At 48.6% G+C, this 18,150-nt stretch overlaps 1 protein-coding gene across 3 annotated transcripts in view; it reads left to right on the top strand.

Moving 5' to 3' along the window:
• The first annotated feature begins 12,763 nt into the window (after positions 1-12,763).
• chrm3b (cholinergic receptor, muscarinic 3b) overlaps positions 12,764-18,150 on the top strand; it is an 81,657-nt gene continuing 76,270 nt past the window's right edge. For all 3 annotated transcript variants that reach the window (XR_013965768.1, XM_080789088.1, XM_080789087.1), the window contains exon 1: positions 12,764-13,034. The gene's annotated coding sequence lies outside the window, so the exon portion shown is untranslated. The remainder of the gene's footprint in view (positions 13,035-18,150) is intronic.

The raw sequence follows: 18,150 nt of genomic DNA, 5'->3' as shown, positions 1-18,150 counted from the left end.
TTATCCTAGGGACTGGGTGGGTTGAGAAAAAATAATCAAGTTTGCAGATTTGTGTGTGTGTGTGTGTGTGTGTGTGTGTGTGTGTGTGTGTGTGTGTGTGTGTGTGTGTGTGTGTGTGTGTGTGTGTGTGTGTGTGTGTGTGTGTGTGTGTGTGTGTGTGTGTGTGTGTGTGTGTGTGTGTGCCTTTATATTTGTACTGTTTTTCCTTACCAGTGTCGTGGACTCCTTTCTCTCGTACTGCCATTTGTCCAGCACCTGGGCTAAAGTGGATGTGCAAATTGTGCATGCTCTATTACTTTTGTTAGGAATTCTATATTTCACATAGTAAATCAAATGTACACATTGTGGAGTCTGTCAGGTCTCACCTCAGGGGGAGGGGCGAGTTACCATGACAACCAGGCACGCCCATGGCCGGGTCATAGACTCAGTGTATTATCCCAGAGCAATTCTAAATCAGCTGCGCCTCATTCCGGCCGCCGCCCTGGTTAGCAATTAAGGACAGCCGCAGCCTGTCAGCCGCGCCCTTTATAAACAGCCTGCGCACCTAGCAGTATCAGATCCCTGCTACACACAGACGCTCGCGCAGCATATGCCGTCCACTCGGCGTTGGATGGTAAGTCCACACTCCTCTCACTTATGGACTCTCACGTATGGACTATGTTTATTGTTTGATTGTTTGTATCACCACTCAATTGCTCTCTTATATTCTCACATCACCAGGCTTGTAGGAGTGGGGCTGGAAGCACACGCAGGAGCGTGTGCCCCCCATAGACGAGTATACACGGAGAGCCGCATGCATACTGGAGACCCACCTGGCTCGTATCGGGGACGAGTGCGGAAGACGGGACCCCCGTATGGAAACGGCAGCCCCACAGCTCCATAAGGTCGCAGTAAGACAAACCGTTCACTATCTATCACCCGTGTTATTAAGAAGAGGCACTCATAGTGGCAAATGAGCAGCTAAGGATAATAACGAAGATTGTGAATGAAGGAAGTCACCCTGTCGATGCTAAATGAAGACTGTGAATGAAGAGTGTCACCGTGGTGTTGTACACTGAAGATTGTTGAATGAAGATAACCCCGTAGAGACTAATGGAAGCTAGCAGGCTCTAGATAAAGTGTCACGTACACCCTGTGAAAGAAGACAGGCCCGTGTTATGTTTATTTCACCCTTGAAGAGACTTTAAGTTGGCTTGCGCCGCCAGGCCCGGTGAAAGAAGACCGTTAGAAACTAGAGCGCTTACTTTGTGTTAACCCCCTGACTGCCGTTGTCGTACCGACACGGCCACCCAGTAGATAGAGAGAAATAAGAATATAAATGCTTGTGTATCTTCCTGTTGGCCGAGCCTAAGGGGCCCTCCGTACCATCCCCGCCCGGTACCATACCAAGTACTTTTACTCTAATTACTCACCACCCCGTATCCGAGTACTTCTACTCTAAAGTACTCTTCTGTGCCTTGTGGATAGAGAAAGATACGCACCCCCTTACCTACCTCCGGGGGAGCCTCCTGGCCTCCTCTGGAACCTGGAAAAGAAGAAGAGAAAGAGTTATACAAAGGTCCAGTTGGTAGACTGCCTAGACCGGGTGTCTCAGGCCCCAACTTTGTACTTACCTTGTGCTCTGACCGTATGCTAACATCCCCTCTCATCCTCTGCAGTGACGACTCCCGCCTCGGAGCCGGGACCTCATGCAAAGAATATTACTGTCTGAGTTCTGTTTGTGAAAACTGACTTTGTTTGAACCTGTTGGAGAAATAAAGCAAGGGGCGCCATCGTGTGTCTAACCCCTGAAACTGCACTCTGAGTTGTATTTCCCACCCGACCTCCCACATATGGTGGAGAATGTGGGTATTCATCTGATCTCAACCACCGCCTAAACATGGCCAGCCCTGAATTGGCCGCCCTTCTCCGAAGTCAGACTGAACTACAGAACGCTGTGCGTGAAGTTGTCCGCAGGCTAGACCGACACGGTGATGTCCCTAGGACCCCCAACGCCGTCCTCTCCAAGCAGACCCCCGAGGATGACATCGAGGCGTACCTCGAACTCTTCGAACGCACCGCCGACCGCGAGCAGTGGCCCGCCGCCGACTGGGCCGGCATACTGGCGCCCTACCTCTCGGGAGAGGCTCAACGCGCATGTCGGGACCTTCCCGCCAGAGACGCTCGAGACTACGAGACGCTGAAGGCCGCCATCTTGTCCACCCTCGGCTACAGCCTGCCCGCCCGGGCCCAGCGGTACCACATGTGGGCCTATCAGCAGGCCCAGCCCCCTCGCGCTCAGGTCGCCGACCTCTACCGCCTGACGCAGAGCTGGCTGACCACGGGCGGAGAGACCCCGTGGATTGAGAGATTAGTCATAGACCGGTGTGTCCGTGCCCTGCCATCCGACGCCAAGAAATATGTTGCCCGAGTCAGCCCCACATCCGTGGACGCCCTGATCGCCCTCCTGGAGAACCACCACGTCTGCTCGGATATGCTCCGCCAGACCAAGAGCGACGCCGTCCCCAAGACAGACGACCGCCGAGACCGACGCCGACCAGCCCCGCCGACCCCGCCGGCCCCGGTCCGGCCCCGTGCCTCCGGCCCCCCCGACCGCAGCCCGCGGATCCGCAGGTGCTACGTCTGTAATCGGGAGGACCACCTGTCCTGGGCCTGCCCAGAGCGGCCCCCCGGCCCCGATGTCTCCATGCCCTCCGCGGACAGCATGAGAGGGCCCCGCCCCTGCCTCCACACCGGAAGTGAGAGCCGACGACAGACCACCCTCCCCGCCCGGGTTGATGGGACCGACACCCATGCCTTGCTGGACTCAGGCAGCGTGGTGACGCTGGTCCGGGGTGACCTCGCCTCCGCCACCAATGGACCCACCATCCCGGTCACGTGTGTCCACGGAGATGTCCGGCGGTACCCCGTCGCCCACGTGACCGTACAGACCCCCCGTGGCTCCGCGTTGGTCGCCGCCGGAGTGGTCCCCGAACTCCCCGTCCCCCTCTTGATCGGAACGGACTGTCCGCTGTTCGAGAAATACTGGAACCCGGGACGACGAGGGCCCCCCAGGACGCGGCGCCGCCGACGCCGCCGAAGTAGCGTACCCCTCGTCGCCTGCCCCGCCCTCCGCGAAGACGGGACCTCGTCCACCAGCAGCGGCCGAGGAAGTCCCCAGCCAGAACCCGGGCCGGAAGAAGCGGAGGCCTCCGACGCAGACGACACGCCGGCCCTCGGTGAAGACCCCTTCCTAGAGTTCCCCAGAATAGACGCGCCGCCCCCCCGGCGGCAAGGATCGTTCGCCACCGCTCAGTGGGCCGACCCCAACCTGGCTGGCGCCAGGCGGAACGTCGTGGCCGTCGACGGGAAGCTGAACCCGGGGGTGAGTGAGAAACCTTTCCCACACTTCTTCGTCCAACACGACTTGCTGTACCGCGCTTGCAAGGACCCCGCTGGGGAGGTCGTCGAACAATTACTCGTCCCCAAACCGTATGTGTCCCGAGTAATGTATCTCGCCCACTCCCACCAGTTAGGGGCCCACCTGGCCGTACAAAAGACTTACGACCGGGTCGCCGCCCGCTTCTATTGGCCAGGCGTTAAGAAGGCCATTGAGGAGTTTTGCCGCTCCTGTGCCGAGTGTCAGCTAACCGCCCCCCGCGGCGTGCCCCATAGCCCCCTAATTCCAATGCCAATTATCGATGTACCGTTCTCCCGTATCGCCATGGATATTGTCGGACCCCTCCCTAAGTCCGCCCGGGGCCACCGGTACATCCTAGTCATCATGGATTATGCGACGCGCTATCCGGAGGCCATCCCCCTCCGCACCGCCAACGCCCGGGCCATCGCCCACGAGCTGCTGATGCTATTCAGCCACGTCGGCATAGCGGACGAAATCCTGACCGACCAGGGCACGTGCTTCATGTCCAGAGTCCTAGCATCCCTGTATAAATGGCTGAAGGTCAAGCGTATACGGACCTCCGCCTACCACCCTGAGACGGATGGTTTGGTCGAACGGTTCAACCAAACGCTAAAGAAAATGTTAAAACGCGTCACGGAAGAGGACGCCAAAGACTGGGACCGCCTCATCCCGTTTGTACTCTTCGCCATTCGCGAAGTACCCCAAGCGTCAACCGGGTTTTCGCCCTTTGAGCTCCTGTACGGGAGGAAACCGCGTGGCCTCCTCGACCTGGCTAAAGAAGCCTGGGAGAGCCAGCCGTCCCCCCTCCGCAGCGTCATCGAACACGTCGACGCGCTCCAGGAGCGCGCCAAACGCATCTGGCCCATCGTAAGAGAGCACATGGCCGCAGCCCAGACGGCCCAGGCGCGCACCTACAATAAGGGTGCCAAGATCCGAGAGTTCGCCCCCGGCGATAAAGTGCTGGTGTTGGTCCCCACCAGCGAATGTAAGTTCCTGGCCCGATGGAAGGGCCCATATGAAGTCGTAGAGAGGAAAGGAGACGTGAACTACCGGGTGAGTCAGCCAGGTAGAAGACGCGGACACCAGATCTACCACGTGAACATACTGAAACGGTGGCATACGCCGGAGGAAGTGCCCCTACCCGCTTTAGTAACCTTTGTCTCCCCGCAGGCCCCGGCCGTGGCCCTTGGTGAGGATCTGACGCCCCAGCAGACACAGGACTTGCGGGAGCTACTCGATCGGAACCGCGACGTATTCTCAGAGTTACCGGGCCACACCTCCGTGCTAAAGCATGACATCGACACCCCTAACGGCCAGGTAGTGAGACTACGGCCGTACCGGATCCCGGAGGCACGAAGGAAGGCAATCAGAGAAGAGGTCCAGAAGATGCTCGAGCTGGGGGTCATCGAGGAGTCCCACAGTGCCTGGTCGAGCCCGATCGTGATTGTCCCCAAACCCGACGGCACACTCCGCTTCTGCAATGATTTCCGGAAGTTAAATGAGATCTCCGTGTTCGACGCGTATCCCATGGCCCGCGTCGATGAGCTGATTGACCGGCTGGGGCCCGCCCGGTTCATCAGTACCCTCGACCTGACTAAAGGGTACTGGCAGGTTCCCCTCACGGAGAGAGCCAAGCAGAAGACGGCCTTCATCACTCCCGATGGACTCTTCCAGTACCGAGTGATGCCCTTCGGAGTACACGGGGCCCCCGCCACGTTCCAACGGCTGATGGACCGGATACTGCGACCCCACCAGGCCTTCGCGGCGGCCTACCTGGACGATGTAATCATCCACAGCGCCACCTGGGGACAGCACCTGGAGCGGGTCGACACAGTCCTAGCCACCCTACGGGCGGCCGGCCTGACCGCCAACGCAAAGAAGTGCCGCATTGGTTGGACCGAGACGGACTACCTCGGCTACACCATCGGCCGAGGGTGCATCCGACCACAGACGAGGAAGGTGGAGAAGATCCAGACCTGGCCACGCCCGGTGACCAAGAAGCAGGTCAAGTCCTTCCTCGGCCTGATCGCCTATTACCAGAAGTTCGTCCAGAACTTCGCCACGATCGCGGCCCCCCTCCACGACTTGACCAAGAAGAACCTTCCCCACCACGTCCAGTGGACGGACGAGGCGGACGAAGCCTTCCGCACGTTGAAGACCGCCCTGTGCAGCGAGCCGGTGCTCGTGGCGCCGGACTTCACAAGGCCCTTCATCCTCGCCACGGATGCGTCCAACACCGGGGTCGGCGCTGTCCTGTCCCAGCCGCTAGACGGAGATGAGCATCCCGTACTGTACATCAGCAGGAAGCTGCTGAAGCACGAGCGTAACTACTCCACGGTCGAGAAGGAGTGCCTGGCCGTGAAATGGGCCATCCATCACCTCCGGTACTACTTATGGGGCAGACAGTTCACCCTCGTGACCGACCACGCGCCACTCAAGTGGATGGCGGCGAACAAAGACCGCAACGACCGTGTCACCCGCTGGTTCGTCGAGCTCCAGAGCTACAAGTTCGAGATAGAGCACCGGCCCGGGACCAAGATGAAACACGCGGACGCGCTCTCAAGACTGTACGAAGACGAGGGAAGTAGTCAAGCTCCTTGCGGTAGCAAGAAACTTAGGGGGGGAGTGTGTGGAGTCTGTCAGGTCTCACCTCAGGGGGAGGGGCGAGTTACCATGACAACCAGGCACGCCCATGGCCGGGTCATAGACTCAGTGTATTATCCCAGAGCAATTCTAAATCAGCTGCGCCTCATTCCGGCCGCCGCCCTGGTTAGCAATTAAGGACAGCCGCAGCCTGTCAGCCGCGCCCTTTATAAACAGCCTGCGCACCTAGCAGTATCAGATCCCTGCTACACACAGACGCTCGCGCAGCATATGCCGTCCACTCGGCGTTGGATGGTAAGTCCACACTCCTCTCACTTATGGACTCTCACGTATGGACTATGTTTATTGTTTGATTGTTTGTATCACCACTCAATTGCTCTCTTATATTCTCACATCACCAGGCTTGTAGGAGTGGGGCTGGAAGCACACGCAGGAGCGTGTGCCCCCCATAGACGAGTATACACGGAGAGCCGCATGCATACTGGAGACCCACCTGGCTCGTATCGGGGACGAGTGCGGAAGACGGGACCCCCGTATGGAAACGGCAGCCCCACAGCTCCATAAGGTCGCAGTAAGACAAACCGTTCACTATCTATCACCCGTGTTATTAAGAAGAGGCACTCATAGTGGCAAATGAGCAGCTAAGGATAATAACGAAGATTGTGAATGAAGGAAGTCACCCTGTCGATGCTAAATGAAGACTGTGAATGAAGAGTGTCACCGTGGTGTTGTACACTGAAGATTGTTGAATGAAGATAACCCCGTAGAGACTAATGGAAGCTAGCAGGCTCTAGATAAAGTGTCACGTACACCCTGTGAAAGAAGACAGGCCCGTGTTATGTTTATTTCACCCTTGAAGAGACTTTAAGTTGGCTTGCGCCGCCAGGCCCGGTGAAAGAAGACCGTTAGAAACTAGAGCGCTTACTTTGTGTTAACCCCCTGACTGCCGTTGTCGTACCGACACGGCCACCCAGTAGATAGAGAGAAATAAGAATATAAATGCTTGTGTATCTTCCTGTTGGCCGAGCCTAAGGGGCCCTCCGTACCATCCCCGCCCGGTACCATACCAAGTACTTTTACTCTAATTACTCACCACCCCGTATCCGAGTACTTCTACTCTAAAGTACTCTTCTGTGCCTTGTGGATAGAGAAAGATACGCACCCCCTTACCTACCTCCGGGGGAGCCTCCTGGCCTCCTCTGGAACCTGGAAAAGAAGAAGAGAAAGAGTTATACAAAGGTCCAGTTGGTAGACTGCCTAGACCGGGTGTCTCAGGCCCCAACTTTGTACTTACCTTGTGCTCTGACCGTATGCTAACATCCCCTCTCATCCTCTGCAGTGACGACTCCCGCCTCGGAGCCGGGACCTCATGCAAAGAATATTACTGTCTGAGTTCTGTTTGTGAAAACTGACTTTGTTTGAACCTGTTGGAGAAATAAAGCAAGGGGCGCCATCGTGTGTCTAACCCCTGAAACTGCACTCTGAGTTGTATTTCCCACCCGACCTCCCACAACATACAGTACTGGAATGTAGTTTTAACGAGTTTGAATGAAACAAGACTATATAGAGTTTACGATTATTCTGCAGGCTATTCCAAGCTGAGCTGAAGAAAATATATTCTTACCCAACTCAGGGTGAACTTCAGTCATAAGCACAATGCTCCGGGATGGTACACCATAAATGTCAAATTTTCAAGCTAATAAGATGATAAAAATAATTCTGTTCCGTATACCAAGAATGGCCTCATACATAAAACATACCATGCAGTGACAGGCTGGTCAAAAGACATGGTGGTAAAATATATCTGTCGACCATCAGGGAGTCTAGGGGTTCTAATCCACTCTGGGGGGGGGGGTAACGAGTCTGGATAGGCTGCATCAAGACACACACACACCATGCACACGCACGCACGTGCACACACACGCACACGCACACAGACATGTCCAAACGTTATCTCCACAAATGAAAATATTTTTCCAAAAAGGTGCTTCTGTGTCCAATTACAGTATAGTATAGATAATGGACTCATGTATAACTAATGGGCTGTGCTTGTAGGTTAACGTTTTTATTTATTTTGATTTCAGTATTGGAGCTACAAAATGAGGCATCACTTATTCACTTATTGTTTAGGTACTGTCAACCTGCGTTCCTATTTTGAGCATGTCATTATTACAGACAAACCTTTTGGTCGGAAGTGGTCAATGCTTGGAATTATTCTTTCTCCCTCATCAACTTTGTTTTGACTGTTTTCTTTCTCTCCTTTTACTTCTCGTCCTGTCTCACTCCCTGACTCTTCTTATCTCTCCTCCACCGACTCTCTTTCACTCTGTTCTCCCCCTCATGCCCCTGATCCATGCATCACGGTGTTGTCTGTTTTCAACATCACAGTATTCCTTTACGTGTATGGGAATATATCTATCGCAAAGCACATCCAGGAGGACAATAGCTTGTCATCCTGCACACATAATGTGTCACTGTCATTACAGGTGGCAGCTGCATACTGTAGTGCCTCATTGACAATGATCTTTTTCTCACCGTGGTCCCCAAGACGCGCACAGCCTATGCCACTGTCCCTATGGCAAGCCACTCTTTAAGAATTTCCTGGCAGAGATTGCCTCAGGCCAGAGCAACTCCTTGATCATCATCATCAACACAAGTGGGGAGGTGAAGCCGTAGGCACCTGGGTCTCCATAGTGGTGGCATGGGCGCAGATCTCATTACGACTTAGAGAGGGTACACAACAAACAAGGAATTTTCTCAAGAGCATGTTCAGGAGGGGACATCAATATCATCAACGTGGAGGTCATGCTCATTTATGTTTTTTGTCTTTCCGTTTATGAGCTGGGCTGTTGTGTTTATATTCATTCGCGTTCGCTAAACATCGGTCATGAACTAGTTAACATGCTGTACCTTTAGAAATGAAACACAACCCTGGATGCACATGCACTCAGTCTCAATCAGGCTCGGCTCCAGGATGAAATGACTGAGGGGGCATTTGAAAGTGGCAAGGGTGCACATCTAATTTTTATATAGTAAAACTATGCTGTAATGTACATAAAAGTGAGGGTGCAGAATTTGGAACGGAGGGTGCTGGGCACCCTCTGGCACCCCCGTGGCGCCGGGCCTGGTCTCAATGATGTTTACAAATAATTGGTCCATAGGCTATTAAGGCTAACTGTTCATCTCATCATTTGCAGGGCTCTAGTCTATAGTGCAAGTATTAAACTTGCATTTGCCCCTAAAAATAGATGTGCGAAACGGGAAAATTACATGAGCACAGTGTTGGTGTAAAGAATACAACCCAGTCTACTGTAATTCTTCAAGCCTAAACTACAACAGATACTGACACTCTGGAAGAGAATGAAGCTGTATATCATGCACGCTATACCACGTGGGATTCAGCCAATCCTCGAAGCCGATGGTTTGGGTTGGCCATTAAGGGAAGCCCGTAGGGGGTGGGTAGGGAAGCCTGTAGGGGGGTGTGTGTGTGTGTGTGTGTGTGTGTGTGTGTGTGTGTGTGTGTGTGTGTGTGTGTGTGTGTGTGTGTGTGTGTGTGTGTGTGTGTGTGTGTGTGTGTGTGTGTGTGTGTGTGTGTGTGTGTGTGTGTGTGTGTGTGTGCGTACTGCGATCGTGAGATTTATTTATCTGTGATCAAAATAGAAATATCAGATTCAATTTACCTTTGTTGTTGACATCTTTCAAAAGCATAAAAGGTCCATGGAGCACATGATAGGCCTTCTAATAGATTCCCATGTTTCATTCAAATTAAAGTTTTGCAGATTTGTGGGAATTTCTGATTGCAATATACAGTTGGAACTATAACAACTCTGAAAGGCCCAAACCCCAAAGGGAAAATTCGTTTGGAAAACACTGAATTATTAGAGAGTAGATTATGCTGTTATATGAATCAGTCAGGCGGAGGTTCCATTGGAGTCTGCTCTGAACCAATGTTCCCTTTCTCTTTGAGAAAACTTTGTAATGGCGCACATCGGTCTCCCTATCTGCAGCTTTACTTGGTAAACTGAAGTACATTTTCACTTTTGGATAACAATTCATTTGATCAAATCAGACAGGACAGAGAACATTGAAATTGGAAGTGATATGAAGCAAAATTGGAACTGGAACACTATAAAATGTAAGCCTATTAATGTGTTCTCTCCATGGATGAAACAACCGTTTCACCTGAAAAACGTAGCCTATTTTCTGTTTACTAAAGCTCTGGACCATGCGGTCCACAGGGAGACCACTGAACAAAGTAAAACACTCTAGTCTATAGCCATAGAGATAAAGAAGACTTACTGCGACTGTGATAAACTATATCTGTCTTATAACTTTTCATTATTTTAGGATAAACGCTTTCATATTTTTAATAGCCCTTTTATAATGTTTATTTTTGCACAGTTAATGCTCTTTAATGTTTTGTGTAGCCTAAAGCACTTAATTCAATTGCACTTAATTGTATAGTCTAGGCCTATAATTTATACTCACCGTGCGTGGCACCACTACTGACAGGAGAATGACAGGAGAATCTCTACCAATGGATTGATTTCCACGAAGAAAGTCAGTTACAATCTCGAACAATGGACAATTGATTATTAAAAGCTACAATCCATACCATAGGCCTGATGGCCTGGATTCCAATGGTCAAATGGGATCATCTCCCACATACCACAACATAAGAGACCCTATACGTTTCTACTGTGGCATTCCCCTTTAGTACAGGCAATCTAAGGTTTAACCTCAAACAAATTGCAATACAAACTCTTTTTTTGTTTTTCGGCTGGTGTCACACTGTCATCCCATGAGGACGGGCAGGTTGAACACAGGGTGGGCTTCAGGCAACCAGCTATGATGTGAAGGGAGCTGTTGATGGCAACGTCAACCTTTTTGACATTCGGCAAGTGTTGTTTAAAGCAGGTGTTCCCAAACTTTTTTGGACCAGGTACCCCTTTTGGGGTAGATATTTTTCCAGGTACCCCCTCATCCTCGCAACACGGATAACAATATATTTACAACCACAAGCAGTGTTTCCTGCAGGAAAAAGCTTTGTATACGTAAATGTATACGTCTAAATGTAGACGTCTAAATGTAGACGTCTAAATGTAGACGTCTAAATGTATACAGACGTCTAAATGTAGACGTCTAAATGTAGACGTCTAAATGTAGACGTCTAAATGTGTACGTCTTCTCTTATGGGGGTCCCTGGCATATCTTTTCAAATGGGGGTCCACAGGCTAAGTAGTGTCAATTTGGGGGTCCTTGACATGAAAAAGTTTGGGAACCACTGCTTTAAACACTTTAGCACTTTATGAACATGAACAAAATAGATGGGTCCCCCCTGGAACTCCCTCAGGTACCCCTGGGGGTCCCCGGACCCCACTTTGGGAACCACTGGTTTAAAGGACAGTGTCCTATCTAGATGTACACTGAGGTGGGGCTTTCTCGAATTCCAGGCACGTGTTGTCTTTGCTCATCACAGCATGATGGCTAGGTCGTCCACGTAACCATATTTTCTAGTTGTTAAATGTTATATCAGGTATAGGTCATGTAGATGTTAAACAGATCATTGAGTACAGAAGGGAACAGACCCTTGGGGGACACCATTCTGCAGACTTCTGAGCCTGCAGTGCTGGCCATCGCTGGTCTGTAGAGTAAAGCTGCAGTTTGACATAGCATCTCCACGATGAAGATCAGAATAATGCAGATTCAGGGATTGTCCTCAGCAACTTATTCCATGGTGCCAGACGGTGTTGTAGTCCAACATCGATTTGGATGTCCAGGATACATTTTTACTTGACAGTTATTGAATAAAGGATTTGGGGGTTTTGGGGGCCTATTACAAAAGAATATGTTAAAATATAATAATAATGCAGTGATGACCCCCCCCCCCCACACACAAACGGTCAGAGCGCCTGTTCAGGGGGGAGGAAATGGGGGGATAGCGTTTACCTCCACATGCGTTACGCCCTCCTAGTGAGACCTTTCAGTCAGGTGAAAAGAAGATGGTGGCTTGACGGCCTGGGTATCAGCCTCCCAATGACTTATTGGGAGGGTTATTATTAGAGATGGAGTAGACTACTCATAGAGGAGAGAGAGAGAGAGAGAGAGAGAGAGAGAGAGAGAGAGAGAGAGAGAGAGAGAGAGAGAGTGTTGTCTGCTAATTCCCCCACACAGTAACTCTGTCATTTCTCGACCGTTTCAGACGCGGGGCGGCTCACCGGAACCGGGTCGGAAGTTCCGGGGACCCCCACATGGAGTTTAAGTTGCTCGAGTCAGTATTTAGATATTTGATATTCATATCAAATATTTAAATACTGAATCAAGCAACTTAAAAGCTGTCTGGGGTGTTAAGACAATAACATTAACATTTTCCAGTGAAATATCCCTTTAAAAGTTTAAAGCATAATGACATTTCAGAATTTTGCCTTTATATACATGTACTTAATTGTTATAATGGTACCCCAACTTTCAGTAACTGTAAAAGAAGTCGCAAGAAAATGTAACGTGAGTGTGATTTTACTGTCCAGCTCGATCATCAGAACACGGATGGCTCTTCTGTGCCACCTGCTGCGCTCTGGCTGCTGCGTCATGTTGCTCTGTCCAATCACAGCTCGGCCGTAAGCGCACCGGCTGTGGGGCTCACGGGGTGATGGCCATTCACTTTAAAGGCTGCTCGGCTCCTGCGTGTGTGTGTGTCAGTGGACCGCGTTCCACTCAAACTGCCCGCACACAACAGCGAGAGAGTGTCAGTGACTCCTAGTCCTAATATTGGGTTGAGTTTTGGCAAGTTTCGATTGTTTTCCCAGTGGTTTGAGGCTGCGTCGCTGTCCGTGCGTGGCTGACTGAACCGCGGACGTGGGGATACATTATGTGTGAACTGTCTTTTATGGAGGCGCAAAAAGATGTTGGTGCTGATGTGCTGACTTGAGTATTGCTTTTGGCTAAAAAGAAAGGAAGACATTTAAGAGTAAGACCGAAGAAAACTCTCCATAGCATCACCACAACTCATATCGAGGAATAAGAAGAACTGGTGAGTAGTGAATTAGGGCTATTTATTATTATTATGTTGTTTTATCAGGTATTTATTTCGTATTTTGGACATCGCCACAGTAGTGTTTTGGTCCGTTTTATTTCGGGCTCTGACTTTCTGGCATACCCCGCAGACTCATGCACGCACAGTGTTTGCATGGTGAGACCGTTGGTAGCCTACAGTAGCCTACCACGCGTGTATCAATCCACCTTGTTAATAACAAATAGGAGAATATGGGCTCGTTCCTCGTTGACAACCTGTTATGTCACTGTCGTTTCAGTGAGTACTAGGCTAGAGAAGGGCAGAGAAGACCTAATGTGCCTATGGTAGCCTAATGAATGTCTGAAACGACGTTATTATTGATTGAAGTAGTTCTCCCTCCCTATACAGCTCGGAGGCAGGTTCCAAATGGGGCTATATCATTGAAACTATAATTAAGTCGACACAATTTCATTTTTTAAATTTAAGCCTGCTATATATCTGAAAGCTACGGAATTGTCTTTAATGTCAGTATAGCCTACTGTACATTCAAATTCAATTGTTTATTAATCGCCCGGGTCATTTTAGATTGTGGCTCGTCAGTGTGGATACAAAGGAACAAAAAACGTAAAATGTCACAGACATCAGGGCAGGCTGTATAGTAAGTAGCCTGTCCAAATGGACGTCACATCACATCTCCAGTTCTCCACTGACTTAGAAACAATTACCTTTGGCAGATGTTTGCTAGAGACAGGAGACTGTTGCAGAAGCACTTTGTCTTTGCCTAGTGCTATGAGTCTGTGGTAAATTGATATATTAAAAAAAAACAAAAAACGTTCAGGCAGATGGTGTTGTGCATAACTGAAATTGTGCCCTCAGTCACCAAACAAGTTAAATAGTGACTTTCAGATGTTTTATCAGTCATAGGGCAGGGCCCGGCAGGCAGGTCAAGAATGCAAACATATGCTGTCTGATGACATTTTGTCTTTGACCTTGTGCAACTGACTCCCAATACTGCCAACCAGCCCTGGTCCCCTAGTATGGACCCCTTCAACCTGGTGTCCCTATTTGGGCATGCCATGATGGGAGAACATTTTCTAAAATTGTTTAAATGTATTCACAAATGCAATTTTGAGAAAATAGGGTTGAAGTTGTTCAGTTCAGTGGTTTAGTAAACCTTTGCAGTCAAACCTTGTTTGTTCAACAGTAATTTCACAATACCACGGTAAAGCAAAATAGGTTTGATTGTACCAGTTGAGAAAAGTGCCAGAATTGAGCCTGTATACATATAATGGCATGATTTATAATTTCTAGGACATTTTTGTGGATTATCAGGTCTGAAAGATTCATGAGTTATGACCCTAAGTTCTCTTAAACGGAATGATTCCCTGGTCTGTAAATGGAAACCTGGAAGCCTGGGCTTATGAAATGCTATCAAACCCTGTTGTATTATTTCAAAGGTTGAATGTGCTGTTGCTTGTACAATATGTCATTCTTGGTTTGAGAGCGACAGTGTTGTTTTATGTTGATGTGCCATGCCAGAATTGTGTTTACACCAGCAACAAATATGGTATTTTGACATTCTTGAGTTATGTCCTCGTCTGTCTACCTTTTGGATCTCTATGTCAAATTATAAGTTTGCCCTATTTGCCATGAAATCCTTCATTGTACTGATATGGATGTTCCTGATATTGTGGTGCATATATTTGTGTTACTGTATTTATTTAGCAGTGATCCTGAGCTATATGCAGTACTGTACAGTATGTATAGGTGCACACCTTTTTTCGTTTTCATATATATTGCCACTGGGTGCAATCGTGGATCCAATGTGGGCACCAAACCATGTGATTTGTAATATGTTATTTGGCAGAAATTATCTTTATCCGTCATGATAGGCTAGACTTCCCGTTCTTGCATATGCTTGCATGCAAGATGCGCTTATATGACCTCAGGGTGGCTGGTATGATTAGCTGGGCAGTCAGGAACTGACTGAGTGTGGAAAATGAATGAACCATGCTCGTCTTGGAACAGCTTCAGTGGAGGTGCACTTGAGCAAGGCTCATTATGTGTGTTCACAAATGTGTGTGCACAAATGTGTGTGCACATTGCGTGTGCACAAATGGCACAAATGGACCCTCATCAGGGTCCATATGTGCACTCTTCTGAGTTAAATGAACACTAAGGATTCTAGTGTGAACTGTATGAATATATATGAAGCAAGGCATTGATGGAAAGGTACATCAGGGTCACAACTCGGTAAAAGGCTTAAAACGGCTGAACTGCTGATGCAGCGCAGCTAGGTGACACCATGCCAAAAAAAAACTATCTTTTGAAAGTCTGCCAAGGCATAGAGCGGTCATCAGTAGTTGTTATGGTACTGTATATAAACCGAATATGTTCAGCTTTAATGCTGTCAGGTTTATGCGGTGGGTGTCTTACCATCTGTTTCCAAGTTTTATTGGAGGGATTAAAACTATGAGACCAACTGAATGATGGCACATCCAAATGGTTTTAATTAGGCACAGGAGAATTTACAGAAAATGGAAAAGGTCATTCATTTTGTTATTTGAAACTCCTCCCACTGCAGTGGTAAAAAAAAAAACGAATCTGATGAGATAATCAATTTGGTTGTGTTTTAAAGCATTTGTCCAACTTATTTATATCCAGAAAATACACACAGAGAGCAGCACCATTTTGGAAAAGAAAATACAATATTGGTGTCTCATTTGGGATGATGTTCATCATCTTCCTGATTCCTGTAACTGTGATTTCATTTGAACCCATTTTGGGTGGGAACTGGGAACCCATTTTGGTGTTCGCATCATGTCGTGCTTTAGCTATTGAAAAATAGCAGATCTACAAGCTACGATCTTGTAGGTCTGCTATTTTTGAAAAATCGAAGTACGACTGACATAGAAACAGCTTTTTCAGAAAACTCTCAGGATGTAGAAGACATTTTTTTTATTCTGATCTCAGGTCAGAATGGGTTGAAGAGCACTGTCACATACTTGATGCCATGTCTGTGTTAGACGTAGACGCGCGCACACAGACACCTGAGACTCCTAATCATTCAGCCTGATTCTTAGTTTGACGCATGGTGGTGTCGTGCGCAGAAAATAGGCCAACCTGAAACGGCGCTTCTTCGTTTTCTTCGTAGGAGACTTTATTGATTTTAGCCATTTCAGAGGCACAGACATACTGGGACTGTAAAAACTTCACAGAACGGACCTGTGAATCAGATCACCATAGTGCAGATCTAGAATATTATTGTTCATCTACTATACTGTACATAATACTGTATAGCGAATATTTAGAATATCTAAAAAGAATAGAAGACATTTATTTTGGTGACTCTGTGTTGAACCACAGTGACAAATGTTGCAGGAAAAGAGCAAAAAGGAGCACCATGGCAAAGGAGGGCGGAACTGAGAAAGTGTTAAAAAATGTCCAATAATAATACCAATAAAAACTCACTCCAAAATCACAATCCATGGAAACCCTCGATCCACAGCCTCACCATCAGACCTCCTCACCTCTGATCAAAGTTAAGCACCTTTGCGTCAAACTATTGTGACACTCCTCCTTTCAATCCTTTCATGCCCTTCATTAAGCATTCCATTCATCATTCATCAAGTCTTTTTCCATTGTTCCACTGGCAGACTTTCTCATCAACATAGACTACAGTACCTGTTCACCTTAAGGATTTTCTTCAAAATAAAGGCGCTAGAGTGCCAGAAGTTATGGGAGATTTTACTCTGAAAAGCCCCGCCTTCCATTCCCCCCAAAAACCGGGAGGCATAATGTTGCTTGCATACCTCGCAATGATTACGCTAAAGTCTCTCTAGAAGCATTAATATTCTAAACGAGAGGCATGTTGAAGTCAGAAATGAAGAAAACAGTTGGTCAAAACCATGGACAGCTCCCTAGATTAGGAGATATGAGGCATTCTTTCTGAGCCGTAAACAAGGAAGTGAAGTGAATGGCAGCACGCATGTGCATGTGTTTTTGTTTGATATCAATAAAAAAGCGATATGTGTTTACACGTCCACTGGATCCAACGGATCGATTAAATATGACGTTTGTACACGTTAATGGAATCCACAACTATTAAAGTGGTAGAACTCAGGACTGCCACCTGCCAGGATACAGTGGATAACTTCCAAGTCTCTAGGCTAAAAGAAAATATCTGAGCTCCCAACATGCTGTGGTGTGTTGTCAGCTTGTAGATCTGCCTTTCCCCCCAAATAATTTAAATTTAATTTTGTCGCTCGTTTTAAAATGTGTAGTGCAGTGGAATAGAGTAGACGTATCAGGAGTTGTGGAGTTGTGGTAATATTACTGATCACTTGTTTTGCATGTCCGTGGCATGGTCTGTCATCTGGGCAGGAGCGAGCTAAGGAGAAATTCTGTCAACATCTGCTATCGAGTTGGCCTAAGCAAGGCCCTTAGGCCTCAAATTCTTCTCTGGCCAAAAACATACCGCAGAAGTTATTGTGCAAATTGAGGGCAGGGTAGTAAATTACTTTCAGCAATCTATGAACAAATATCAAATCAACCCAGGCTAATCCACAGAGTGAACTGACTGACTGGCTGCCACCACAGCATATCTACAGGGCCCGACGGCACAGAGGCTTTCTATCAATTTAAAGTTCTCTTCATATCCTGGGTTCTCTTTTCTCTGCTTGGAACCACTCCAGGGCTCCCAGCACCATCTGCTCTGTCCAGCCATTTGAAGCTCCTTATGAGTGAGAGAACAATCTGTTCTTTGATACTGTACTGTGACACCTGGTGTTGCTCCTATTAATGATGCAACTGTGGTCTTGTGTTGGTGTGTTGGGCTGCGTGTTGCATCTTCTGAGATGAGATGAAACTTTGAGGTGTGGCACAGACAACCTGTGCTCCCCCACTCTGGTTACATGCAGTCTGTTATCACTGAAATGTAATGTGGTTGATGGCCAGAGGGCTGAAATGTGTTGGCCCAGTACTGATTCATTACCGTTGGATAAGATTAGAGACCTCAGACCGGTTTTCTAGTACCTATTCCTATTGGTTCATTTTCCCCTGAGGTTTGATACCAGGGCCAGCTTGATGAGTAGTTTTGTTGAGCGGTGTCCCCAAGGGGTCTATACAGGTCCTG

Source organism: Protomyctophum bolini (assembly GCF_963924005.1).
Source record: "Protomyctophum bolini genome assembly, chromosome: 18".
Lineage (NCBI taxonomy): Eukaryota > Metazoa > Chordata > Actinopteri > Myctophiformes > Myctophidae > Protomyctophum > Protomyctophum bolini.
The sequence above is the reverse complement of the archived record's forward strand: the minus strand, read 5'-3'. Positions and strand labels throughout refer to the sequence as shown.